Consider the following 27,407-nt stretch of genomic DNA (forward strand, 5'->3'; position numbering starts at 1 on the left):
AGGTACAGAGAAACCTTGGACACCCTGGTGAGAGATTGTTACCTCCAAAGGGCTTTGAAGGTTGCGCAAGAAAGCCCAGCTGGAGAGAAGAGACAAACCTCTCGTATTTCAAGGATACCAGTCACCCTCCCATGTAAACAGCTGAGTTGGGGAGGTGTAGCAGAAGTTGTGGTATCAGCCTTGACTTCAGGATCAAAGCTGTAAAAGTTGAAATTGAATTAACACAGCCGGTGAGTTGATGAAAGCAATGAAAATCCGGTCTGTGTTAAATTAAACTTGACGGCAACGAATGAAGGTTGCGTGTGTGCTAATAAGATGCGAAAGAAAGCAAAACATTGCAAATAACTGTTACAGGGCAAGAAAGGAGTTTTCCAATAAAAAAACTTTCTTCCAGAGATTTCCCTCTAGTTTTGGTATTCCCGCTCATTCATTCAAGTGTCACAGTTCTATACAATAAATAATACATGGGATAACTTTTCCCATTGTGGTGGGTCAGAAGAATGAGTCGGACTCTTGGAGGACATTTCCAAACTACTTTTATTTAAATAATAAGAGAACGGTCTAGCTTTCCCTATTCTAAAGGGATTTCCCTTCCTATCTAAAGGAACTAAAGGTGCTTTTCTGTTGTCTGGAAGTCCCAAAGAAAGAAGTCCTCCGTCCAAATCTAATTCTACCCCGACCCAACCACTAAGAAAATAAACTTAAACAGTTCCAGGAGTTTGGCTTGATTCACCTGATATACCAGTCTTTTCCGACGGCTTCTTTATATCAATGTCTTTATTCTGGTTGCTATTTATCTAGCATAAACTTCTACAAAAGTCTCTCTTTATTTCTTGAATTAACTCTTGTAATTCCTTTACAACATTCTTGGATTTTATATTCTCTTTAACAAAGTATTTAGGCCAACCTTCCTCATTTGTTGGTTGGAGTTTTGAGACTTCGCACAGTCTATTGATCCAGTTTCTCTCAGGTTGGTTGTGGTTTATGCCCACTTTATATTTCCCCACTTACGGATTCTCTCTTTATTGCCACTTTCTGTACTTGACAAACTTGTCTGCCATCCTCTGTTACCAGACCTTATGCTGCAGTTTCTTATCTTTGCAGCTTGTTGCTCATATAGTATTTTCCCTTTGTTATTAGGTTCTGCTTTGGAACCTTCATAGACTTACAATCCAGGATTATTCAACTCACTCGCCTTCCTTTGCCCCAGGGACCTCCCGCTTCTCCCGTTCCCTCCATTACATCTTTGCAGGCTGGGGAACCATGCGGGCTGTTGCGTTCACTCGAGTGCTCGTCTCCTTCCTCCTTTTCGTCGCCTTTGTCTTGGCTGTCCTTCTGCCATACGCGGAGTGGGCGATTGGAAAGCTGCTCGTGTTCCCAATTACTCTTTCGTTCTGAGTGCTCGTTGGTCACCCGTTCGCCAGGGACCGATCTGTGATGCCCAGGGTATCACGGAGATGGGAGATCAGGATGTTGTGGTTTACCGTGTCGAAGGCAGAAGAGAGATCGAGAAGAATGAGGACAGAAGGAGAGCTAGAGTCCAGATTTGAGAACAGGTCTTCACAGGTGTTGAGAAGAGCAGTTTCCGGATGCTCTAAAGCCAGACTGATGGTCATGGAGACAACCAACAGATTCAGTGTGGAGGGTAAGCTGAGAGATAGCTAATTTCTCCAACGGATCAGGCGATATTTTGCAGGTATAGAAGGGTCAGCAGAAGGATTTTTGAGCAGAGGGTGCTTGAGAGAAGTGGGGAAAACTCCAGTGGCGAAAGAGAGATTGCAGAGGTCGGCCAAGGATGGAGCAAGAGAATCAATGTTGTGCTTGATGATTTTAGGAGGGCATGGGTCAACCTGTTTGGAGGAGGCTTTCATGGACCGGACTTGCAGAAAGACCTCCTCAGGAGAAGGAGAAGAGAAGAGGGGGAGGGGGAAGTCGCGGGGGGCCCATGAGATCTGGGTGCAGACGAAAGTGCGGGGAGAGAGAGGACAGGATGTCCTGTGTTTTGGAAGTGCAATGTACAGCCAGGGCTGAGCAAAGGGCCTGGCTGGGTGCGGTAGAGGAAGAGGCGGCAGTAGGATTGGCCAGTTCCTTACAGACTTTGGAGAGTTCAGCCATGTGGTTAGATGCTGCTGAGATGCAGCCTTGAATATAGACTCTTTTCTTGGAGCGGATGCAGAGTCGATATTGCCTTTGAAGAAGGCGGCAGGCCAGTTTGTCAGATGGTGCACCTGAAGATCCCCATTTCCGTTCCACTGCTCTGCACTTTCGTTTAACTGCAGCCAGCTTGGAGTCGTGCCAAGAGTTGAACTTTTTGGAAGGCTTCAGACGGATGCTCATGACAGGGGCAAGAATGTTTGAAATGGAGTGGTAAAAGTTATAGAGAGGGCTGTTTCAGGGTGGGAGTCAGCCGCAGGAGTAGAAGGAGGAGAGTAGGTGGAGGCAAAGGCAGACAAAGGCATTTCCAATATATGGAATGTGCTCTGCCTCTCTTTTTTCTTATATAGCAGGACTGTGTGTGCTATATGCCAAAACACTGGAAATGAGCTTCACTTGAGTACTGAACAACATTACCAAAATATCGGTCCATAATGTCGGATCACTGTTAGCACTATGTTTAATAAGTCAACAGGTACCAGGGCTCGGGAATTCTTCAATATAAAAATTTGATTTTCTACTATTTCTTTGTCATTATTTTTATTTATTTATTTATTTATTTTGCATTTTTAAAGCGCCCACACAGCCCGTGGGCATCGAGGTGCTGTTACAGGAATTGTTTTTTTTAGTTGCGTAATTGTTTTTGTCTTAGTTGCGTTATTTATAACACGCTTAAACACCCAGAGGTTTATAAGCGCGGCCCCGGGGATCGAACCTGTGTTGCTTCGTGTCATCTTGCTTACAAGGCGAGCACGTTCCCGCTGAGCTATCCTCCCTGGACGAACCCTGGATTTAGACCCCGATCAGACTTCGATTAATACAGGGGGACCAGTTGAGTGATTTTAGGTAACCAATAAAGTTTAGCGAAGTGTGAAGACCACACATTCTGCTATTAGATTCACTTGAGAGGAGACCATATTGGCAACACTTGCATTGGTTAGAGGCAACAAATTCTGCACCTTGATTCTTCAGGAGCCTTTTCAACATAAATTGACTATCATTACGCGGCATAGTGGCTTCCTGAAATGTGTGCCAGTTCTTCTACTTCTGTTTTAAGATAGACACTTCTCGAGTAGAATGGGACCAAGATATTGGAACTAGATATCACTTTTAGATTGTAACATAATTCTTTCTTTTCTACAGCGAGTCATCATATCTGTGAATTCTTAATCTCCTTGAGGGAGTCTGATTGGTTGATTTTCCATTTCATAAACTAGAGGCTGATTCATAAATGAGTTAAATTCCAGAGGTGACCAAATATGTCTTTTAGCTGTGCTTGATGAGCAGCACAGAGCATTTGTGACTCCCTATTATAGCTAATCAATATTAGGCTGCCAGTAAATGCGATTACCTTTCAGCACTACACAAAGGGTAGACAGATTAACAGTGTTTTCAGGGAGATCCAATTCTATATCAAAGGAAACGTTTAGCCAAGTATGGTCACTTAATGATGTAATTACTACTTTGAAAAAAATGACAATATGAAAACAATTTCCTGGAAGTAAAAAAATAATCAATATACAAGGATTGAGCTACATGTTTCCATGTTGGATTTGGGGGCATATCGCCCTTGATGTTTCCATTTAGCTTGACCAGACCCCACATGTCGAAAAACAATGCCTATTTCATTGACTGAGCCCTGATTTTCCTTGATCTAATGGATTCTACTGGACAATGTGACTTTAAATCACCACCTATGATGATAAAAAAACTCACTTCCAGCTTCATACCAAGCCAGTAGTAAATCATACAGGCAATGAAAAAAGTTATCTAGTGAAATGCTTGCTGAGTTCCAGAATACATTTACTATTAATAATTCACTTATCAAATAAAACCATTGTAGATTAAATGTCACTGCAAAACGTCCTGGACATCCATCATAAAATTATTTAGCACTATAAAGAATTGTGTTGCTTAGGGCAAATAAGATGCACCCTAAAGGTCTACCGCTTGGGCCACTGGTGCTTCCTGCAAAAAGACAGCATACCCATCTAGTAATGGTAGCTCCATTAACCAGACATCCTGTAAAATGATTACAATGTAAACATGTAAAACAGGAATGTTCTCATGAGTATACAACAAAGATTGGTGGCCACTAGTGTTGCAAGAGAGAATATCGTTAAAGAGGTTTCATCTTCTCCCTAATATTCCCTCCTTTCAAATAAAGAGATGAGCCGAGAACCGAGAGCCGGAGCTGACGGAATATTGGAAGACCGGCCCCTCGAATTTTTGAGGGTGGGTGAGTGTGGCCGCCGGCTGCTATCTTGGTGCTATCTGGTGCCCCTGGTGCAGCGGTGTCATCCGGGGGGTAGGGGCGGCCTGTTCACTTCTCCCTGCCCTTCCCTGCTCAGCCCTGCCCTGTATATTGCCCTACCATATACTGATTCAGTAAAGCCTGCTCGTTTGGAGAGCAAAGGAGTTTGGAATCCAGATCCATTTGTTCTGGATTTGCTGTCAACATGGCGCCCCCCCACTCTGTCCGAGGCCATCCTCGAGAAACGGTGCCTACGTGGTAACACAATGTTAAATGAATCCGGGACTGAAGGTCTCTTCCTGGTGCCATCTCCTTTTCTGCCTGCTGCCCATTCGGGACTGACCCTGATAGTGGAAGACTATGCAAAGAGCAAGGTGGTGCAAAATCTTTCAGCTTCAATGCAATCAAACCAACAATCAAACCATCAATTGCGAACAGAATGCCAGACACTCAAGTAGGAAATGAGCACGAAGGAGGTCAAGCGTCGGGTGGTGGAGGGGATATGCAGGTCCAGGAGGCCTTGCGGGGCCACAGTGAGGCCAGGGTTTTTGATGGTGAAGGACCAAATCAAATGGCCAGCAAGCCCACAGAGCGACGGAGCCCGCAAATAGATTTTCAAACCCCCACCGGTTATACCGTATTGACGAGGGGACCCGCCTTTGAGACTGTCGGAGGACGGCATCAGCGGGGGCCTGAATGGCTGGATGTTGAAAACAAGCCCCTGGGGTTTGAAAATGTGCCCCTCGCGACAGAGGAGGCCCCGTTATACCATAAACCAAAACAAAACCGCCCGTTTGTGGGAAATGGGGAAGAAAATGGAGCCGAAGACAGGCATGCTCCGACTTCCCCCAGATCTAAGGTGCAATTACAGTCTTAATCCATAGAACTAACAACTTATCTAGGGAAAAGCAGGAAAAGCAGGCCTCGTATCTTCCTACTGAGCGACCTATTAGAACTACCTCAACCGATTTACTGATATCTGATCAAGAAGAGCAGTCCCTTATACATGACCTAAAGAGCTCCGACAATTAAGTTTTGGAAGCAAGCCGCACCGAAAAGGACATGCTTTTAGACCTCACACTAGTACCGGCAGAGAAAGCAAACCAGGATCAGAAAACTATGAACTCTTCGCAGGTGGCCATTCTCAAGGACTTAAATCCAAGCCTGGGAACAGATTCTACAAAAGCTCAGAGCAACTCTCATCGAACAGATGACTAGGCCTCTGATCTCGTAGTAAAGGAAACAAACGTAAAAGGAATGGCAAAAATAAAATCCACACCAAACAAAATATACACAAAAAAGCAAAGAAAAGTGGGACTTAAAACTCAGGGGAGCGCAAAGTGTTTCCCAAACCCCCTGATTTCATCTTCCTTAAAAGAATGCTTCTTAAAACAACACAAAAGGAAACTGGACCAGGATTCGGAGCTTTCCAACGCAGAGATTCTGGAGGCCGTACAAGACCCCCATCCGGCAAATAAAGCGAGAAAAACAGATCAACTCAACCCCAGGCCGGACCTTAACACCAGACTATCAGTGCAAAAGGGAACAACCACTGAAGAAATTCCAAAAATATCAGTCCTGGACCTTCGTGCAGAGATGCCTGAGCATCCTTCAGCTTCTTCTAGCCCCCATAGAAGCAATGAGTTACCATCTAATAACGAAGTTGAAAAAACATCAGTGGTACCCCCGACGCAGGGGGTACCAGGCCCTCGACCTTTAATTACTCCAATGGATGACCGGTTTGTTTCAAAATCTGTAGCTGGATCTACAGAAGACAGACTCGCATGGACCAAAGTCCATACTCAAGATTCTTCGCGCCCCTATAAAGTGCGACAAGTAGAAGAAGATCTGCGCCCACAAGATTCACCGCTATTTTCGGATGGAAGAAGTCAAGATAGAACTTCTGTCCATAGTGGTGACAAGGGTTTATATACTCCGGTTAAAAGTAGAAGACTTAGTGAAATATCAGCTCCTGCCCAGAAGGAGTCACCGAACAAAAAAGCTGACATGCTACAAATAATGTCAACAATTACAATCGCCTTAAATCCCTTTGCAAAACTTTACGAATCCATCAACGAAGCACTCAAAGACAACATCTCAATGTTTTCCTCAATGATGTCAAAATTGACCTTCATTGAGGGATTCATAACAGCCCTCGACTCAAAAACTATGAAATCGCAAGCATCCCTGGAGGCAAAAATTGCCAAACTGGAAGGCCAGCTGCTGGAAAGGCACCACGTCGCTCAAGTTTCTTCTTTATTTTCAACTGCGACCCAAATCAGTGAAGGGCCTCTGCAAAAGGATTTGGCCCCAATCTGTGCAAAAATTCCATCAATTTCAACTGCGATTCAAATTAGTGAAGGGCCTCTGCAAAAGGACTTGGCACCAATCTTTGCAAAAATTCCATCACTTCAGACGCCTGGTAAATCGGAATTTAGGACTTTAAAGGAGCACATAGGGCTAGAGTCGTACCAAAGTAAACCAACCAAAACATCCAACCAACAAATTAAACCTGGGTCGGCAAAGTCAGCTATCCACACAAAAGAAAAGTCTTCCCAACCATTGTTAGTCCTAGGCGCAGGATTAAATGGAAAGAAAAAAGAAGAGGATAAAAAAAAGAGTGACGTAACGTCCCCAAACTACTTTACCTGTTAAACCTGATCACCAGAACATTGAGGAACTTGAGGAAAACAGTGACTTAATGAACCTAACTAAGCACTACGACAATTTAGAAGAATCCCAAATTACAGTAACATCACCTCATTCAATTGACAAACCATTACCAGTAGTCTCCAATAAAAGCACCCCACATGCTGTTATTGATGAACTGAAGGAAGGAAATGAGGCGTCTAAACGGAGGCTCCAGAGAGAGGAAGGTGCTGCGGGTGCCACGAATGACAAAAGGAACCTCAAAGTGAGTCCCCATGTGCGAAGACACAGTACAGAAAATAAAAGTGATTACCGTTCAGACAACCAGAGGTTTTCGAGGCACGCAGCGGACTCGCGGCTGCCGAAAGGACCCAAGAAACTTGAAGGAAAACTTTCAAGAACCACAATCTTCAAACTCGAACAAATTTCATCTAAAGAAGGCTACATGGTCCTGAATAGAAAAACAGTTCTTAAAACCCTAGCAAAAATCAGCAAATACAACATCTGATGACCAACGATTTTGAGTTGGTAGAGCCATATCATCGGAACCACAGAGCAAAAGCATACATTCACATAAGAAACGAAGCCCTAGTGGAAATCCCGACAGAAGTGTCTAAAGATCTACACACATTAGGATTCAATTTGCTCCTAGTGTCAAAATCCACACAAAAGCAATCAGATCAAGATACTTAGAGGAGGGCTTCCCCGGCAAGGTCCCGCTTCATCTCCAGAACGGAAGCTCTTTACAGCCAAAATCGATGGCAAGATTCCCCGAGGAGACGAACCACCTGGCACCAGTCGCCGTAAAATGGTCCGGAAGACTCCTACAGGAGAAAAGAAGGTGGTAAATCCGAGTCCTCATCAAATTTAGAAACCCTGGCCCAGAGCACCCGTCAGCGACACCATCAAAAAACTGTGCGCAGTTTAACAGACAGTTATTGCACCACAGACAAAAGGGAGGAGCATAATCAAAATCAAATGTCTCAGAAGAAGGCTAAAGTTTCAGAGGGACCATGGAGATGGCTGGCGGACACGTTTGGACGGAGTCAAAAGAAATAGCAGCTAACACAGAGCCCCCTTGAGCTTTGTTCATCAAGAGTGGAACTGGCAACTAATCGGCAAGAAAAGAGCTGGCATCATGGAATACAAGAGGCTTTAAGCATCTGACCCGCCCGAGCGACGTTAACCTGGGGACTTTCAACATCTTGTGTCTACAGGAAACATGGTTAACCGACACACCGACATTAGATGGATTCGAAATTGAACTCTCTCCTGCATGCAGATCATTAATGGGTAGACCTTCCTCGGGCCTTCTAACTGCCATTCGCATAGGATCAGGGTTTATACCAAAAACCAAAATCATCGAAGCCTATGGCATTCTTGCCACGCTCGTGTCTTGGCAGTGCCATGATCCAGTACAGGATTCTTGGATCACCTCACACCTCGCGATAATAAATCTTTATTGAAATCCGGAGAGAACATCAGCAAAAGAATTTTGCCAATCTGTGGCCGAAGCCATTGATACTATTAACGTAGATCTCGATACTGACAACATCTTAATCTGCGGAGATCTAAATGCAAAGTGCAAAACAGAAATAACACCTGAAAGAGCACGGTCGATCCGCCCTTTGGCTGACGAAAGAGGGGTGGCGTGGTCAAAGCTGATGAAATCACGCAACTTTTACAATGCAGCGAGGCTACAAGACTCCGAACCCCAGATTCCAACGTGGGAAAGAGATGAATCTTTTGCCACCCTTGATTATATCTTCGTAACTGAAGGTCTGATCCCTTTGATTTCGTCCTTCAAGGTCCTGAAAACACTAGAAAGTAACTTGCTCCAACTATCCTGGTGTGCACAGTTTCCGGAAAGGCTTTTATATGCAGCAACCCTGCAGACAAACAAGCAACAAACTAGACTTCGCCTCAATGCAGAAAACATTAAATCTATAAAGAACAGGCTAAGCATGGACCCTGAATTCAGAACAGCTACTTTATTTGTCAAAAAACCAGACTACGCTCCCCTACTGTTACCACATAGGGTGTGCTTTTCAGGATCAAAGGGTTAACAACTTCCACACAACCATACTTACGATCGGATGGTGGTAATCAAGAGCCGTCAAACAAGAAACCTGAAAAATTTTGCAAACAGGCATCAAACAGCTGAGGCATGGTCAGCATACCGAAAGGAAGTAATCCACTACAAATCTTGGATCAAACATCACGCGGCGTGTCTTTATCAAAACGACGCTGAATCCATGCAGAAGTACCTGGTCTCAAAAAATACAAGAGACTTCTGGAACTTTTTAAAGTCGACCAATGGGCAAAGAGCTCCCCCCATTGCTAATGCGGTTTCGGAACAAAACTGGGTGTCGTACTTCAGCACCCTTTTTCAGCCACCTGCAACATCAGTAGATAGGAACATTTCTACCGTCTAGTGAACACTGGATTCCTCTGACAGATGTGGGAGAATAATAGCAAAACTGAAATCTTCACGAGCGCCAGGCCCCGATGGACTGACCAATATAGACATCAAAAAACATCCAGAAGAATGGGCCGCAGTGATAAGTGAAATCTTTAACCACTGCCACAAAGCAAAACAAATCCCCGCATCTTGGACAGAAGTGGTACTGGTTCCAATTTTTAAGAAAGGGTCCAGAGAAAGCCCGTCCAACTACAGATCAATTGCCTTGTTGGACATCCTGGGAAAAATATTTGCATCCTTGCTCCTCTCACATTTTCAAAAATGGGCAAAAGGTTCGCCCGCGACATACATTTTCCAGACTGGTTTCCGAAAGGGTACAGGGACGGCGATCAACATCCTAATCCTTAATATCATAAAAGCAAGGGTGAAATCAGGTGCCCCGAAAGTCGATGTGGCTTTGGTCAACCTCTCGAAGGCCTTTGACATGGTGGATTGTGAGAAACTTTGGACGAAATTAAGAACCTGGAAATGCCCGACGCCAATATTGGATCCTATCATGGCCTTACACACTAAAACTACGATGCGCGTCCGTCTGAGTCAGCAAGGCCACCTGTCAAACATAATCCATACGGAACATGGGGTAAAGCAAGGTTGCCCCCTGCCCCCAGCACTATTTATTGCTTTCATCAGTGACTTCCAGGATACTGAAAAAAAAATGCGTTCATTCCCGCCAAGTGTCGGTCTGTCAAAGGTATCCAGATTATGGTGTGCGGATGATCTGATCCTGATGGATCAGACCAAAGTAGGTTTGCAACGTCAACTAGCAAATCTCTCTGCTTACATGAAAGATAACAACTTGAAAATAAACACGCAGAAAACGCAAATCCTTCTCTTCACAAAATCGACAGTCGAACGCAAAATCTCGTCAACTTGGTTCCTGGAAAATACCAAACTGGAAGTAGTGAAAGAATATAAATATATTGGGGTGTGGATTGATAATTCCCTGAAAGAAAACACCATCACGAAGGCCCTGTGGGACAAAACAAGAAATCTGACAGCGCAATTGAAAGCTGTGGATAAAAAATTTGGAAAGTTTTCATGGACGCCAGCGCTTCAATTTTACAAATCCAAAATAGTCCCAGCGTTGGTATATGGAATGAGTGTGAACCTCACCCTTCCGCAAGATCTGTGGCTGAGGCTGGAAGGCTTTGTGTGGAAGGCGGTACTGGGTCTGCTGAAGTAAGCACCTATGGCGGCGATTCGACGAGACCTGGGCCTTATGGCTCTCGCATCAACAGTCGAGCAAGGTGCGCTGCAACTCTTCAGAAAAATTCTTTTGCCAGACTCTCTCCCTATCTTCCAGGTTGTAGCAGAAGAAATTCAAAGAGGGAAGTGTAAACCTCTAAATGACTGGGTAAAGAAATTAAAAAAACAAACTGGGAGAGATAGCCTGTACGGAAGAACTCCTAATCTTAAACCCAGGCAGAGTGAAGAAAAAAATAGAGCAGCAAGATTGGATTTTGACTAATGAAAAAATCATGTCATACAAACTTCTCAAAGATCTCCCGCCGGGACACAATAAACTAAAAACACCATTGAGATATTGTGAAAAATTCCCTGAGAAGGAATTGAGAAGAACATTTATGAGAGCTCGGTTAAATACCTTACATACAAGAGAAATCTTGGCTCTCAGATCACAATCTACCAAAGCTTCATGTCAGCTATGTGAAAACCCAGACCAGCTTGTGAGACACCTACTGTCCTGAAATGTCTAAAGAAAGAGAAGCGTACTTGGCACCGCTATTATCTCACCCATCAGCATTAAGTGAAGAAACGGGTTGGTGTCGGCTAATTGCTGGTGACTCAGCCAGATGGTCGAGGGCTGCAGCTAAACTTTTGGATATTGCTCTGAAACGAGCCAACCCAGTCAACCTCTAACGTCAAACGTCTAATGTCTATCCATGAACGTTTACCATAAAACGGATATTGACCATTCTGAGGATAAGATTGCGCAAATGACTGGGGAAAGAAAAAAATTCAGCGGTTAGCGGTGTCCAAAGTACTCTTGTATGAACTTGTTATCGAAATGAGAAAAGACTTTTTGTAAAAAATGTTTATTGATTAAATACAAAATAAAAAAAAAATAAAAAATAAAGAGATGAAGGTAGGCAGGACCAATCCATTTGCACTGACGATGTTAGCTTCTCCCTTTGGGCAAAATGGACTGATCTCTTATTCAACTGGTCCTGCCCACAAGATACCACAATTGCACAAGAGTTTTGATGCATAGCTGAATTGGGAACGACAACAGGCTTCTGAGTAATAAATTATCTTTCATTACATGAAAACAGCTCATATCCCAACGCTAAAAATCTCTTTGTTTCTTCAATTAATGTTGAGGCAATGATTCTTGATTTCAAGTGAATGGAAACCAGATCCGTTTGTGTGTCATCCAAAAATTCAACCCAGTCACTCTCTGAAGAATCACAATTCCTTAGGCATAGAATTTCATATAATAAAGCAAAGTCGTTTGAACGACTGAAAATTACAGAATTCGAAGATGGAAAGACAGCTTCCAGACCCAGATTCAACTGGGCCAGGGACAGTTTCTTATTTTGAGGTAATGAGCCGGAACACAAGAGGAATGTAGCTTAGAATTACTCTATGCAGCTTCTGAAAGCTTGTTCGGATTCCTCTATTTTGAGGACGCCTTATTATTTGCTTTCTTTTTCATCACGCTTTCAGGTATGGCAGGTTCTCACAATACTCTATGAAGGTATGAAACATCATGGTATTACGTGCAGATTGTTGCTGCATTTTCTGCTTTACTGTTCTTAAGAATTTCCTCAATGATTTTCATTGTGTTCACAATCTTACTATGATTTTTTGAAAGCTCTTGATTTTTTAGGTTTGTCGATTAATATCGTACCCTATTGGGTGGTGGATTCTGTGATGGGTGATCATTTTCCAGCCTCTGTGTCCTCCTGCAGGATCACAACTGTGGTAATGTAATCGTGTTGTCTCTCGCAGTTTCAAACTCAAAAAACATCGTCCTGCTAGTGGACCAGTCATACTTCAGAAAACATATTTTCATATAAATTAAAGTTAATAAAGAGTCATTAAGAGATGGAGTAGTTGAGGGTCCGTTCTCTAACGTGTGTCTCGCAGTGATTCCAGCATTCCACACAGCGACCTGTCAACCTCTGATAGCACTAACGAGTGATTGGAATGAAGCTCAGAAAACATTGATGGTGTGAGAGATATAGACTTGCAGGTTTTGTGGGAGCAATGGTGCCTACACTGTCAGCTTATCATTTGCATTTACTAACTGAGTGAGTGTGAGAGGTAGAGAATTAGATGACATGAGTGCAAACCCGAGGATATTATGGGAACTGGCCCTTGGTGACTAGGATCCAGTGGTTCCGTAATTTTAAGTAGTTCTCCTGTAACCAATGGTAAAGTCAAAACCATCTGAATTTTAGCGATTGGTATCAGGTCATTTTCTTCAGACAAGGCCTCTTAAGTATATACTAGAAGAGGAACTTTCCGGAATAGGCTTCATTATATTTGGATGATGCCTAGATATTTAGCAAAAAAAGTCGGGCATTCTATCCAAGGAGTGGCTACACTGGAAGGTAGCTTTATTGTGCATAAATTTTACATAATTAAAAGAATGTGCAAGATTTTAACCGCTGACAGTGTAAGGTGATCGAGTGGCTATAAAACACCAACTCCTCTTACCTTGTGCACTTCAACTGCTCCTGCTGCTCTAACTGCATAAACAGCACCTTTGCAGTGCACTTCGCACGTAGCCAGTGTTTTAATGCGTCAGCTCATCACCAGCGAAACTCGTTATGATCCTGCACACAGCAAGAGCAACGCAACCATCACAAGTAACTCCACTTTTGAAGTGCACTTCACGCCGGATTACGATAATACTATCCCTTCACTGAAAAAAAATCCTATTTGCTAAGTGAATTAGTGGGGGTAAAATAGGTAGGTATATGTGGTGAGGTGCAGAGGGGTGAGAAAGGGTCGGGGTGGATGGGGGTTACGGCAGTATTAGGGACTCCCATTAAACAAAAAACAACACAATGCAACCTACGACAAAGTAATGTAGCCATATCTTTTGATTAAAACATGATGAACCACCTTATAGAGTTTGCTTGAAAACTACAAATTGCATAGGAAAGCAACCTGATAGTATGTAAATCATTATAGACACAGTCCCTCTTCATCCTAATCACTTTTCCTCGTCTTAGTAGCTCTTCCTTGTCCTCGTCCATCCCCCTAATCCTCATTCCGTTCTGTCATTTTCATCCCACTTTCTCACCCTAGTCCCTCCTCATTCCTTCTTGTTCCAATCCCTCTTCTGCATTCTTGCATGTTGTCCTTATCTTAATCTCTTTTCTGTGTCATCATCCAAAACAGTTTTCCTTTTTTGGTCCCTCTTCCTCCACCCTAGTCCCTTATCCTTGTCATCATCCTATTCCCTCTTCCTTGTCCTAGTCCCTTATCCACGTTCTCATCATTGTCCCACTGGATTGTCCGATTTTCTCTTCCTCATTGCCCTTTCTCAGTTTAGTTCCTAGTCTTTGCCCTCTTCCTCAACCCCCAATCCTAGTCTTGCGTCCCCTTCTTCCTCTTCTCTTCCTCTTCATGTACCAAATTTGAAATCTACTTGTATAACCAAACAGAAATCTTCTTTTGTAACGATTACTGAGAAGAGTGTACCAAGAGTACATTAGACAATGCGCTGTGAAACAAGCCCAGAATATTACCTCTGCTGTAATGGAGGATGGGCAGCACAAGATACAGACACATGCCACAAGTCAAAAGATGCATCCTACCTTTCGAAATTGCGGACTTGTCGCTGTGTCATTGCCTGCGTTATATGGAGCATCAATAAGTTCTCTGTATGCACTATAGAGGGCACATCGACTTTTACTCGTGAACTGTTTGTCTGGGAATTGGTGTCCAGTGCTTTCGGATGAATGCTTGTGTGCGGCATTGCTGGCACAGTGATTAACGACATTGTGAGGAAGTGCCGAGTGACGTTGCCTGCTGCAGTCACTCAGCGTTTCTGGTAGACAGTACCTAGGGTACCGATGGGCCGAAATTGATACAACAGTGCCTCGATATGCAGGTGAGGGTGCTGCCTGAATTATTCTAATGACGGGTTTGAATATACGGCGGGGCAATGCTCATTGGAGCGAGGCCTTGCTTGAAGCGCAAACAGCAGTATGATGCATGGCAACTACGCTAGTCACAGAAGAAGGACTAAGACTTGCTGAAATGCATATGCAACACACCCAGCTAGCGGAATGAAAATGGAAGTAGGACTTTACTATGCTGATCTGGAATGCTTTCCCAGTGGGTCCTTTGATCTGCTGGACAATGACAATATGTTATGGTGTGGTGTAAAATCATGTGCATCTATTGTGGCAAGTAGGAAGAAGATTTTCTCTATGTCTGGTGGACCGTCTGGCGCAAGGAAGATGCCACCTTGTGTCTGCAATTGAGGGTAGTCTTCTCACCACAATTACAACAAGTACTAGCAATGTCAACAGCTTAGATCGTTTATAGGCATTAGATATGTATTTGCCAGATAGTTGGCAGCGAGGGGAGACAACTTTCAAATGTCCTGAGGTGGGATGGCTGAACTCTAGGATCATATAGGTGTTTGTTGGTAGGGGTGGAGGGATAGGAGAAGGTCAAAATGGTGCGTGGGTGTCCAGATCATAAGTATTTCACAGGATGGAATATGACCCCTTCCAACTAACATGCTTTTGAAGGGTGTTTGACTCCAGGGAACGTGCTCACTAGCTTGACAAGCTCCTCATATGTTCATTAAATTTAATGGACTCTCACCCACTCAAAATGAAATTTTGTGTTTTCACCCGCCCCTTGTATTTGAAAGGTTGAGAGCTAGGCCCTAGAGATGGCCTATGCTGTAAATTGTGATAGTTAAAGGTGGTACATGTATTCATCTAAATGCATACACATAGGCAATCCAAAGGAATGGTCTTGGAAAACCATCTGTGTAGGTTTAAACACATTCTTTTTATATGTTTTAAAGTGAATTGAAGTCATAGCTCTCAAGCATTTGTGTCACAAAGGCGGGTGAAAACACCCGATTTTATTTTTGGCGGGTGAGAGGCCCATTGAAATTAATGGGCATGCAGGAGGCTTGGCGGGTGAGTCAGCTGTTTAGAAGGCGGGTGACACCCGCCAAAAGCGTGTGAGTTGAGAGCTATGTGAAGTGTATACATGACAACATCTTTGCGTCTGAAATTCAAATGTGTACATGATTAATATATTACTGCATATCTGTGTTGGGGAGCCAATGGTTTATAAAAAAAATCTATATGTAAAAAGATTGCTTTAACTGAAACAGTGAAAGACACATGCGCTATTCAGGTTTTCAAGGTTTCCTTTTCTGCACTTATAGAAAGAAATTTTTAGCAAAAATATTGCCATACGGGGGAGTGGCTGGGTGAACCGACGAGCAAGATGGCTTCCTTCTAGCCTCCGAGAGAAGCAGACCCAAGCGAAGTGGAAAGCGGACCTGACCATGGAAATCTCCTGCAACACGGAGGGAATGAGTCCCTGAGAGGCTGCAGAGACAGCAGATGCCACCCCGGGGTAGTACTCGGATGAGCTGTGCAGTGCGGAGACTGGATAGTGGCATAGGGCGGACTGTGCCCTGGTCCTGTAGCAGAGTCAGGCAGGGTTTTAGGGGGCCTGGATTGCCTGTGGCTGGCCCAGTGGTGGGTGGCGACACACAGTGCCTTCTTGCAGCCCCGGATGCAACTGCTGGGAGTAGGCTTGGATGCCTCGTGGCTGCCTTGTTGAGCAGCCCCTAGATGTTGCGGGTGCCCGGCCTGTGGACGAGTGATCCCGGTGGGCTTAGGTGGTTCCTACACTATTGGAGGGCCCTCCACAGTGGCTGGCCTGGCAGCGTCCAGACGTGCCTGCCTGGGAATGTAGTTGGCACCAGACCCATTATGGTGCCCTCTCCTGCCCCCCGATAGACGCATCAGAGGAGATCCAAAGCCTACTACAGCAGGTGGAAAACCTACCCCAGGGGCCTGACAGCACCATCGACCACTGGGCAGCTGGCCCTGTGCTGGGACGTGGGGCACGACTCCCCTCCACACCCCGGACTGTGCAGCAACAGACCTTTTAGCTGACCAGCCAGCCTGTGCTCTTCATGGGGCCAACCTCGACCTCCAACGGTGGGGGCTTGTCTCCTGATTGGGCCTTGGATGTTAGCTGGTGTCACTCTTGTGAATCTCGGGTTCCCCTCACCCTGAAGGGGTCTAAAGTCACACACTAAATGAAGCCTGTAGTGAGGACCCACACAGGGCGCTATGGCAAAGGCACCCCAGCCCAACAAGTCCTCTGACATTAAGGTGCTGCTGCAGAACAAACTGAAGAAAACCAAGACCTCTGCCATGGTCCATAGAGAAAACAGTAACACGCCGGGTGTATCCCAAGTCGAAACAAAGACTTAGCTACAAGACTTTCTTGCAGAGATGAAAAAGAGCTTCACAACTGCATGATCAAGGTAACCAGCAAAATATCTCCCATTGATAGAACAATGAATGAGTGCAAAAAGCGCCTGAAAAAGGTGGAATCTGTGGTATCCAAGCAATCCTACGCAGTGGGCGAGTGCTTGTAGCGCGTCGAGGCACTTGAAGCGCAACATAAAGAGCTGGAAGCGTCACAAGAGGATGCAGAGAACCGATCATAGCGCAACAACATACATATCCAAAGAGTACCATCCCATGTTTCTGGATAAAGATCTCCCGGAATCGATACAACACTTATTCCACTTGATCCTAAACCTCCCTGATGACAGGAACATTGAACTATACAGAACAAACTGCATGCGCCCAAGATCTCAAATGAGCACTAACCAAGCTCTGATGTGCTCACAAAAGTAAATTTGGACCTTGTTAAAAAGCAAATGATGACCGCTGTGAGAAAACTGCCCATGATTTTCTTCAGAGATGCCAAAATTGCTTTGTATCAAGACCACGCCTCTGCAAGATATTTATATCACGCACTTCACAAAATGAATCGTATCTAGGCACAGGTTAGGCTGAGCATCAAAGGCAATAGCCAACGAGACAGATTGCCAAAAGTCAAACCAAACTGACAAGCTAGATCCATTTTAGTGTGCCTCGCCTATCCCAATTACTTGAATAAGTGGCTTTTCAGAGCCCTCCAAAACTGATATAGCAATTCAAGGGCTCTGATCTTCAGGGGAAGCCTATTCCATATTTTTGGGTCATACATTCCGAATCTGCGATCACCTCTAAACACATGATTCAACAAAGGAATTTCGAGCAGCAATTTGTCACTAGATTGCAACCGCCGAGTTGGGTGGTACCACCTAATTTTCTTACATAGGTATAACAGAGCCAAGTTGTTTATGCACTTATAAAGAAGGCACAGAATTTTTAAATCTATTCAATCCTTAGCGGTAAGCCAGTGTAAAGATCGATAAAGACTTGAGATTGGGGAGGACTTCCTTACTATAAAAATAAGCCTCACTGCTGCAAGCGCTGGATTTGAGTGAGTAGAATACCTGCAAGCAGTCCGTTAGAATAATCTAAACGGGAATTCACCATGGCTCCCACCACCACTGAGTGATCCTAAACCAGAATAAACCGAAGAGCCTGACGAAGGAGGCGCAAAATACCAAAAACGGACTGTATCTTAGCGCTCACCTGGCTGTGCACCCTAGGTTTTCCTGCCAGACGCAGACCAGGTTTTTGATTTTAGGGGCAAACAATTGGTCTGAACCCAGGAAGTGTGGTGGATCTGGGCACCTGCTGTGGTTAAGGAGGTATTTCTGCTGAACAATGCTACTTCCATTTTGCTGGCATTCAACAGAAACCTGTTGGAGGCCCTCATCTCCACCAGGCATTGTTCGACCGTCTGAAAAGTCTCTTCCACATTCCCTACTTTGACGAAAATGTCGGGTGTCATCCGCATAGGAGTGGAAGTTAACCTTGTGTGTCGTAAGCAGGTCCATCAGTGGGCGCAGGTATGGATTAAACAAAAGCGGGGAGAGTGATGAGCCCTGAGGGACTCCGCATTCCTCTGGGAGGGGGCTTGAAGTGAATCCACCCAACTTCACCTGTTCCTGCCTCTCTGAAAGAAAGGAAGCAAACCACTTTCTTGCTTGGTTCGAGATGTTTCCGACTCTCTGAGCCTTCCTAGTAAGATGCAGTGATTCACCATATCAAAGGCTGCAGAGAGATCTAACATGACCAACAGAGACAGCTCTCCCTGATCTGACAGCTCAAGGAGACTATCCCACATCGCCATCAAACCGGTCCCCGTCTCAAACCCTGGACGGAACCCAGATTGCAAGGGGTCCAGTATGGATTCACTCGCAACATATTCTTGTAGTTGAGAGGTCACAATCCTCTCCAATATTTTGCCTGGCCAGGTAAGACCGGACAACAGTCAGTAATTCTGCAGGTTTCCAGGGTCCAGATTGAGCTCATGAAGAGGAAAGCCCTTAGGCCCATGACGGAATGGCTCAGAGACAAACAAATCTCTTATTGATGGACCTTTCCTATGGTGCTGGCTTTCATTATCAACAGAGAGAAACACCTGATAACATCCCTGAAGGAGGGCAAGACCCTCATGTCACCCTAAGAGTCTAATGCCTGAACACTCTCCGCAGCTGATGATCATCCCGACATGGGATCGGCTGCCTCAGGGAAGCGTTGGTTTAAACACAGGAAGCCCAGAAAACCCAAAGCCCTGGACGCGTTGAGGGAAACCCCTTTGCGGCCCTGTTCTTGATTTGTTCCTGCTACCAGCATAGACTCTCAGATTCTCAGATTGCATCGTCACTCTCCGGGCCCTTGTGACTTAATCCATTGTGGGAACTTGGGTCAAAGGTGGGATCACGGATAGCTTTTGCATTCCTGGGACCCAATTATCTTAGATGAATGCCAATACTTTGCTCAGTTGCAACTCAATCTGTTATCTATTGTCAGTTTTTTTGTTAGGCAGGGCAAGAGGTGTGGGGGCAAAGGGGTGCGTATGTTTGAAAAGGCCTAATTATTCTGCCAGTCAAGATTATTCGCCTACAGCACCAGGTACACCCTGGTAACACAAACAAGGTTTTACTTCAACGTACCCATACTAGTAATGCACGGCCCTGACAGCCCTACGATCAAGCTGCTTCATTACATCACTTGGAATGTACAGGGTTGAATTCCCCAGTGAACAGGAAGAAGGTGCTACTACCGTTCCGCAATCTGTGCGCCTCAGTCACTTTCTTTCAGGAAACCCTTCTCCAGTGCCATGAGCACAGACTTTGGAGCAGATACTTCCCCACACAATATTTCGCATCACCGGGGGAGAAAAAGAAAGGGGTGGCGATACTTATAGTAAAAGGTGTCCCCTTCACTGGTGCAGTTTGTGTTAAGGAAACTCTCTTGGGCCACAAACTTACTGATAAACAGGAGCACTACCTGGCGACCATACTCACACACTTAGGGGGGCTTGTGGAGGGGCACATGATTATGGGGGAAGATTTTAGTCTTGTCCCGAACCCAGAAATAGACAAAACCCTTCCTCCCACCAAGGCAGATAACAAAAATGCATCTAGCTGCTGACTGAGCGGGGGAGTGGGGTGGACACTTGGAGGGTACTGAATGAAGTGTCGAGGGCCTTTACCCATTTCTCCCATGATCACTGTGGATACTAGCGATTGACCCCCTGTTGGCCGCTGCACCCCTGTTGACACACATTACAGTGCCACACATCAGTACACGGGTGCTATACGATCATGCTCCGGTACTCTTGAGCAAGAACATTCCTGAAACAACCACCCCACAAAGACCCTTTTAGAGGATATACAACCCAATACTAACAGACTTAGTTACATGCCAACATATCGAAGACAGGATAAATAACCACTTTCAGGAAAATGTTCAGGGCGAACAAACCCACAATATGGTTTGGGACTGCTTGAAGGCGGCGGTGCGGGGGAACTTATTAGCCTCATGTCGGCTTATACAAAATCACACACTTGGTGCAAAGCACAGTTGGATAGAGAGGTCTCACCCAAAGAGGCTGTATTCCAAAAGAAGAGTTCACTAAAGGCATAGAAAGCCTTGAAAGAGGAGAGATCTAAACTAGTGGCCCAGATGGCTGAGAGGACCTCTAGGGCTATCCTAAAAAAACTAAACAGTTTTAATATGCTAATTGAAATAAAGCCAGCAGGCTCCTAGCATAAAAATTAGCAAAACGTAACCTAAAATAGCATCAGGGAGCTCACAGATAGGTAACCTTATTAGAGAGGAGAATAGCAAGGTTGAACTCCTGCAAACTTATTTCACCATCCTTATGGCTGGGGAGCACCTCAAACCCCAATTCCAAGAGCAATACATCATGGGATCCAGCATTCTAAAGCTTTACAATGCACTTAGACAGGCCCGGGAAGTACCTATTAAGCTGAGTGAAGCCCAAGCAGTAATAAAACACCAGGCCCAGGTGGTTTTACAGCTTTATTCTAGAAGAAATACATGGCCATTTGCCCCTCACCTAGTCTCCCTATATAACTAATTTCTTAAGTCTGGTACAATCACCCTCTCTATGCACAAATCTATAACTACTTTAATCTTAAAGCCTGGGAAAGAACCATCTAGCTACGAGGCATGTAGGGCCATTTCCATAATGAATCTGAATGCAAAAATGTATTCCAAGACTTTGGCCAATCGTCTCTTCAGTGTGCTGCTGTCCATGGTGAATCCTGATCAAATTGGATTCATCATCGACGACAAATGGACCCACGATAATATCAGGCAGGTCTTAGACCTAAATGACATGTACAAGGTAGGGCCTCAAGATGGGCATAGTGTTCCTAGACACCCACAACGCCTTTGATAAAGTTAATTGGGACTACATCAAACTCCTCTTTGAATGTGTTAACTTTGGCCCTATTTTCACAAGCGTGGTCCTAACAGTCACTTGTCACTAAAATTAGAATTAATGGTAAACTCACCCCTTTTGTCCCAATCGGCGCAGGCCCAAGGCAGCGTTGCCCTCTGTCTCTGCTGATTTTCATCCCTTCTGTCAAACCCTTGGTGCTCATCCTTAGCGATGCCGCTGCCTCAGTAGAAGCCTTGCTGGATGAGCTCCATAATTATAATCTAGCATTGGGTTTCACTATCAATTATACCAAATCAAAGAGACTCAGCGTTTGTCTGCCTCCACAGATTATTAATCAATTGGCCACAATCTCTCCAAGTAAGTGGGTGGGGGTGGGATTGATTACTTAGGCATCCGTATCCAGGCGAAACTGGGGGACATGTGTCAAATCAAGTTCAGCCTCCTGTTTAGGCAGCTGGAGGATGACATGGTCAGATGGGGGTGTCAGGTAATATCGTGATTCAGGCGAATTACAGCAATGAAGTTGAACCTAATCCCTAAACACCTGTACTACTGTCTATCCTCTTGCAGGGACTGCAAAATAAAATCTCCTTTATCTGGAAGTGGAAAAAAGCTAGAACCCCCCCCAAAAAGTCCTTCTTCAATGCGCAAATGTGGGGAGATGGGCGTTCCAGACATTTACAGCTACAACCTAGCTGCACACATCTCACACATGCTACTCTGGGGACAGACTGACTCCCTTATAAAATGGAAACAGAACAAGGGTCTTCCCCACTCCCCTCCTCTGCCTCCTGTTCACCAGCCTGAAGGCACTAAGAGACATGCCCTCCCTCCTAACTGGCAATCGCAACACAATATACTTTTGGAACAAAGCAACAAAGAGATGGGGTACCCCATCAGGCCTAAACCTGCTCTGTCCTGTCCTACATAACCCCAAGTTCCAGCCAGGGATGGTCAAAGGAGGGTTTGCGGCTTGGAAGTGTGATGATCCCTCAGATGGCATCACTTCTCCCAAGGGGAGAATCCCTTCCCATGAGGCTAGGGAGGTGAGACCGTTGACCAATAGTACCCCTAGCGGTGATAACATGCAGGAGGATTTCATGGGGCGAGCCTCCTCTCCTGGGGATAAGGACGCAATTGGGAGGCACAACCCCAGTGAAATCCCACCATGTATGCTAACGATAACGCCCAAATCTTATCCACATAAGATCACCTCCGAAATGATGTGTTATTGCGAAACATCGACCCATCTGATGATAAAAGTACTGAGATGAAGAAGAGCTTGAAATGCAACATTTGAGTGGGACAAAACATAGAGCAGTTGCTGTCAATTGGCAGGACGTTACTCTGGGACTGCCAACGCTATTTAAACTGAACAGCAAAGACATACCGTGTTCTTCGTCAACCTCTGACCCGTCCAGCAACGGCCCATGCAGATCTGGCAAGCTGGAAGGTGTGATACGACCAGAGGGAGAACCAGGCGACTGAGGAGGCCACACTGAAGCCTGGAGCGCTGATGCAGGGCTTCGGGAGATGGCAGCAATGCTTGTCTCCCAGGCTGAAAAGAGAAATAACGGGACCCCCGAGAAGTGTCTCGCGAGTCGGTTGGGAACCAGCAGAGACTGAGAGGTGGTGGCATGACCTGTAGAGGGTGGACTGTTCGGTCCAACAAAAGTGCCGAGATGGCATGCCGTAGCATACAGCAAAACCGCACAGGTGATTATCAGGAGAGAGCAAGAGACTGTGGTGGAGGCGTAACATGTCACAGTGGTACCTAGCGGTCTGACAGCTATGCCGAGGGGATCCACACTAACTCGAAGCGTAGAGTCAGGTGAGACACAGAGGTCTACAAAAGGAAGAATTTAACAAAGGAAGATAGAATCCGCGACCCCTGGCGAAACCGGTGAAAAGTTCACCAGGAGAAGGTAAAGGGAAGCCCTGTGACGAAAGGGCGTGATGCTGCTGTTTGGCTGGAGAGAGTTGGCGAGAGTGAAGTTGCACTCTACCTTCTAATTGCTGGAAAACCAGCACAGTATCTAACTGCATTTTATTCCAGTACAGGGACATAGCGTGCCGTGGTGTGCTTTGCCGCTTTAACCGCAGAATTGACTGTTGCCGGAATATCAGCGTGGCATCAGGTGTCAGCTGAGTATATAAACAGGCCTTTTTCACCCTTGCGGCAGAAACCCTGTGATTAAAGGGCGTGACGTTGCTGTTTGGCTGTTTGCGGATTGCATTTGCGACTACTCTCTTGTGAGTATTTTTATTGTGACTCTCTGACCTGAAGATTTGTTCGATCACGCTGTCATTTATAAGGATTAAGCATATGGTATACTACAATATACTGAAACTTCAAAACGATAAAGGGATTGCTATTTCTCTGCTCCTGGAGCTTTGATAACGGTTACAGGGTGAGGGAGGAGAGACAGACTCTGGCAGCTTCACAAGCTGTCGGGCGTGCCTCACCCTGCACCTACGCTTGTTGTTATCCTTGTTTTGGAAGCAGACAGCGCTAACTTTGGAGAGCGTTGTTCTCTTTGAATATCTTCGTATGATTTTACCACAATAATACTTAACTATATCTCTCCAACCTTTTGAATACTATGAACATTCGGCTGGCTTTTACTTTCTGTGTTTAAAAACTTAACGTGGGGGGCTACGAGATTCTCTCTCCCCGTAGGACTGCTTCATTTACACCCATATATTTTATTTTGGGATTCAAGGGCTGCAATTGTAATCTCCCCTGAGGACTTTTGCAGCAGTTAGAACACCATTGTTTGGTTTATATGAATTCTGTTTTAAAGTGATTGAATGTTTCAGTGTAGTAGTGTGAATTGTATTTCTATTTTTATATTCACTATTAATATTCTGCAATTGTATTTATCTTAACATCTCTATTATATATAGAGTTAATTGACATTTCTACTGCTATATCTTATAGTTTGGCTTTGGTTCAGCCTTTCGAATATATTTATCTTGTTGTCTATTTTCCTTAGGCTCTAATGTGCCTAGTGGCACCTATTTTCTACTGACACCTTTTCCTTCTATATAAGTGTGGGGACTTCTTTGTCTTTTTTGTGTTAGCTTAAGAAGTTCTTATCGGATTTATCTTTGAGTCCTAATCCTTGGATGTACTATCACTTGGACTACATCTATTCCCACATGACTCGTAAGGGGCTTAGGAGCTAGTCAGCCATGCAGCTAACTGTGGACTTATTTAAGTCTACAGAGGCGTCCATGGAAACTGATACCCAAGAAGGAATAATGGGCCAATTATCCAATAATATCCCCACAAGTAGAGAAGAGACACGGCTGTAAGACATGCGCAGGGAGTCCAGTTCGCATTCAGGGGATACTGCAAAAGGAATGACTTCAGTGCAGGCGCAAGTCTATACTCAAGACAAGATGGAAGTTTTTAATAAACTAGGAATTATTCCGTCGGGGCTGAGAGGGAATAGCTGTATTTTTATTGGGAAAGACGATATCTCCATTGATATCCAGGAGGATCGATTAGCAGCTACCTTAGCTCAGAATTTGGATGAAGGCACTGTCTCAATTAGGGGGGATACTTTCAATAGTGAAGTTAACAAGAAAGGGGAGGCAATCAAACAACTTGGGCTAAGCTGTTCTTTGGCCAAAATTATTCTGTCCACACAACCGACAGAAGCCAATGAAATTATTTATAAAGACGCTTCTGATATCAAAAAGGGCATTACAAGTACTTGTTAATGAGCCCATAAAAAACATCAGTGGTATTTATAATATTGAAGCTTGCCCTACTAAGACATTAGCTGAAGATCTTACCTCTAACAATAAAAAAATCATTAGGAAGGAACAATATATGAAATCATCTATTAACCAAGAGGGTAATTTGGGTAGTTCAATACTAGGAGACAAATTATTTAAAACACCAATGATGCAACCTCTGCCCAGTGCCCTAAAATATAAATACTCTATGAGTAGGTTACGGGAACCAATACCTGGCAAGAAAATATCTAACTATTTTGGCAAAAGAACTGCCACCAGTACTCAAATAAAACACTTTCGGTTCTATCAGTTGCCAGCCTAGAACACTCACATTTAGCTGAAGTGGTTAAAAAATTAGATACTGAGGAGGCCTCACATAATGATATTGATGGTATTAGTATCATTGAGTGTGCTGATAAGGCAATTGCAGAAAGTAACTTAGAATATAGACAGATTGAATCTAATAGTGTTACCCAAGGTTCCTAGTGATTGCATCGAATGCAAAAGCATCAAATGCAAAACCATTGAAAAGAAATGCATCAAAAAAATGATTTGGGTTTTAATGGGGGGTTCCCTCAACCCCTGTTTTTTTACCCCTTAAAACCATTATAGTAAAAAAAAAAACTTTACCTACAAAAAAAAGGAATTTTTTCGATGCATTTTTTTTCTGATGCTTTTGCATTCGATACTATGTATTCGATGCAATGCCTGGATACCGTTACCCAACAGACATGTGATGCTTCCTATATGGGTTCTCCCTCTGAACTCACTAACTTCATAGATGAAAATACAGAAAAGCAAAACTGGCTAAGACAAAGGGGACTATTGCCGGAACTTACAAAGACAAATTCCACCGATCCAATGCTGCACCATACCCTTAGGGAAGCTGACGAAAGGATTAGATGATTAGACTTACACAACCAACAGTCTCTGCTTTAATTATGGTCTTAAGCTCCTTCGTCAGTCTGTATGATAAAATAGGGGCAGAAGTAAGATCCCACTCTCAATTGCTTACAGAAATATACACCAGGCTGAAGGGCCTGGATAGATTTGAAGAACTGGTGAAGTACATTATGGAGGATAATTTAGGGGGGGGCGTGGCTAACTGGCCATGGAATAGGACGTGCTGCGTGAGGAGCTCCTGATGATCCGACTCTATTTTTGCCAAATTTACCTGCTGAAACTTCAACGAGCGCCTAGAACTTTGAGGATCAGGTGTCGGAAGCCGCACGCTAAGTGAAGTTCGCTGGAGAAGCTCATAGTCCCCGAGAATCGTGAGATATACATGGTTTTGTCGGTGCAATTGTGTGGCTGCTTCGACACCAAGATGGCGGCTAACAAAGGAAAGGCCTCCGAGGAGAAATGAAACTGATTCCCCGGACCTGCGGGACACGGCTGCGCTAAATTGCCTGGAGAAGTAACACAATTGGGTGATATGGCAGAGTGGTCGAATCCATGAAAGCGCCCGGCCTGACATACACGAATGGAGCCTCGGCGATCTGACCGCAAGAGGAGATGACATTGGATGCTTGGGTGACGAGGCCTTCGGAAGTTGCATGTGGAGTGGGAGGCCATAGCCCATCCGCAAGACAATTCGAAGTGCCATCTCGAATGTGCGTTTGGCGACCTGGAAGCCGGACCATTGTCAGACCGAGGACGGTGCGACAGCAGCACTAAAGCGGAGGCGTACAGGAGCAGCGGGAAGCGCCATGTCGGCGAAAGGGTTGAGAGTTAAGACCAAGCAACCCACGATGGAGACTTTCACAAGAACACAACGGACCCCCTCAACATCAGTACAGAGCGCGATCGAGACCCCTGCGGAGGATGCCCCCGAAGGAGATAAGCACCAGATCCTAGAAGCTATAACGGGGCTAAGCGCTAAATGGGACTTGGCAATGGCGGATCTACGCACAGCTCTGGAGAATAAGATCGATGCTGTAGGTACAGAACTCACCCTGCTACGTCAAGATGTTAGGGCACTTGCAGAAAGGACCAGCGGTTTGGAAAGTGGGGTGAAGATTAATACCGATGTTAGCACGAGCAATGCGAAGGAGATTCATGTCTTAAAACAACAGGTCGCTAACTTGGAAAATCGTGTGGTAGAGGTGGAAGGAAGGGCGAGGAGAAACAACATTTGCGTGGTTGGCCTTCCGGAGGGAGAAGAAGGCCAAGATTCCACAAACTATGTTGAAAACATGATCTTGCAAGGGATCGGAGCTGGTAATCTTTCGCAAGGGTTCACGGTGGAGAGGG

The 27,407-nt window shown here is 44.8% G+C and overlaps 1 protein-coding gene across 1 annotated transcript in view; it reads right to left on the bottom strand.

Moving 5' to 3' along the window:
* The window catches only part of LOC138528424 (mitochondrial ornithine transporter 1-like), a 1,212,095-nt gene extending 1,197,578 nt beyond the window's left edge, over positions 1-14,517 (bottom strand). The window contains exon 1 of the mRNA XM_069640045.1: positions 14,330-14,517. The gene's annotated coding sequence lies outside the window, so the exon portion shown is untranslated. The remainder of the gene's footprint in view (positions 1-14,329) is intronic.
* Positions 14,518-27,407: the final 12,890 nt, after the last annotated feature.

The sequence above is a fragment of the Ambystoma mexicanum genome, chromosome 7q (genome assembly GCF_040938575.1).
Source record: "Ambystoma mexicanum isolate Mex_15411 chromosome 7q, UKY_AmexF1_1, whole genome shotgun sequence".
Classification (NCBI taxonomy): domain Eukaryota; kingdom Metazoa; phylum Chordata; class Amphibia; order Caudata; family Ambystomatidae; genus Ambystoma; species Ambystoma mexicanum.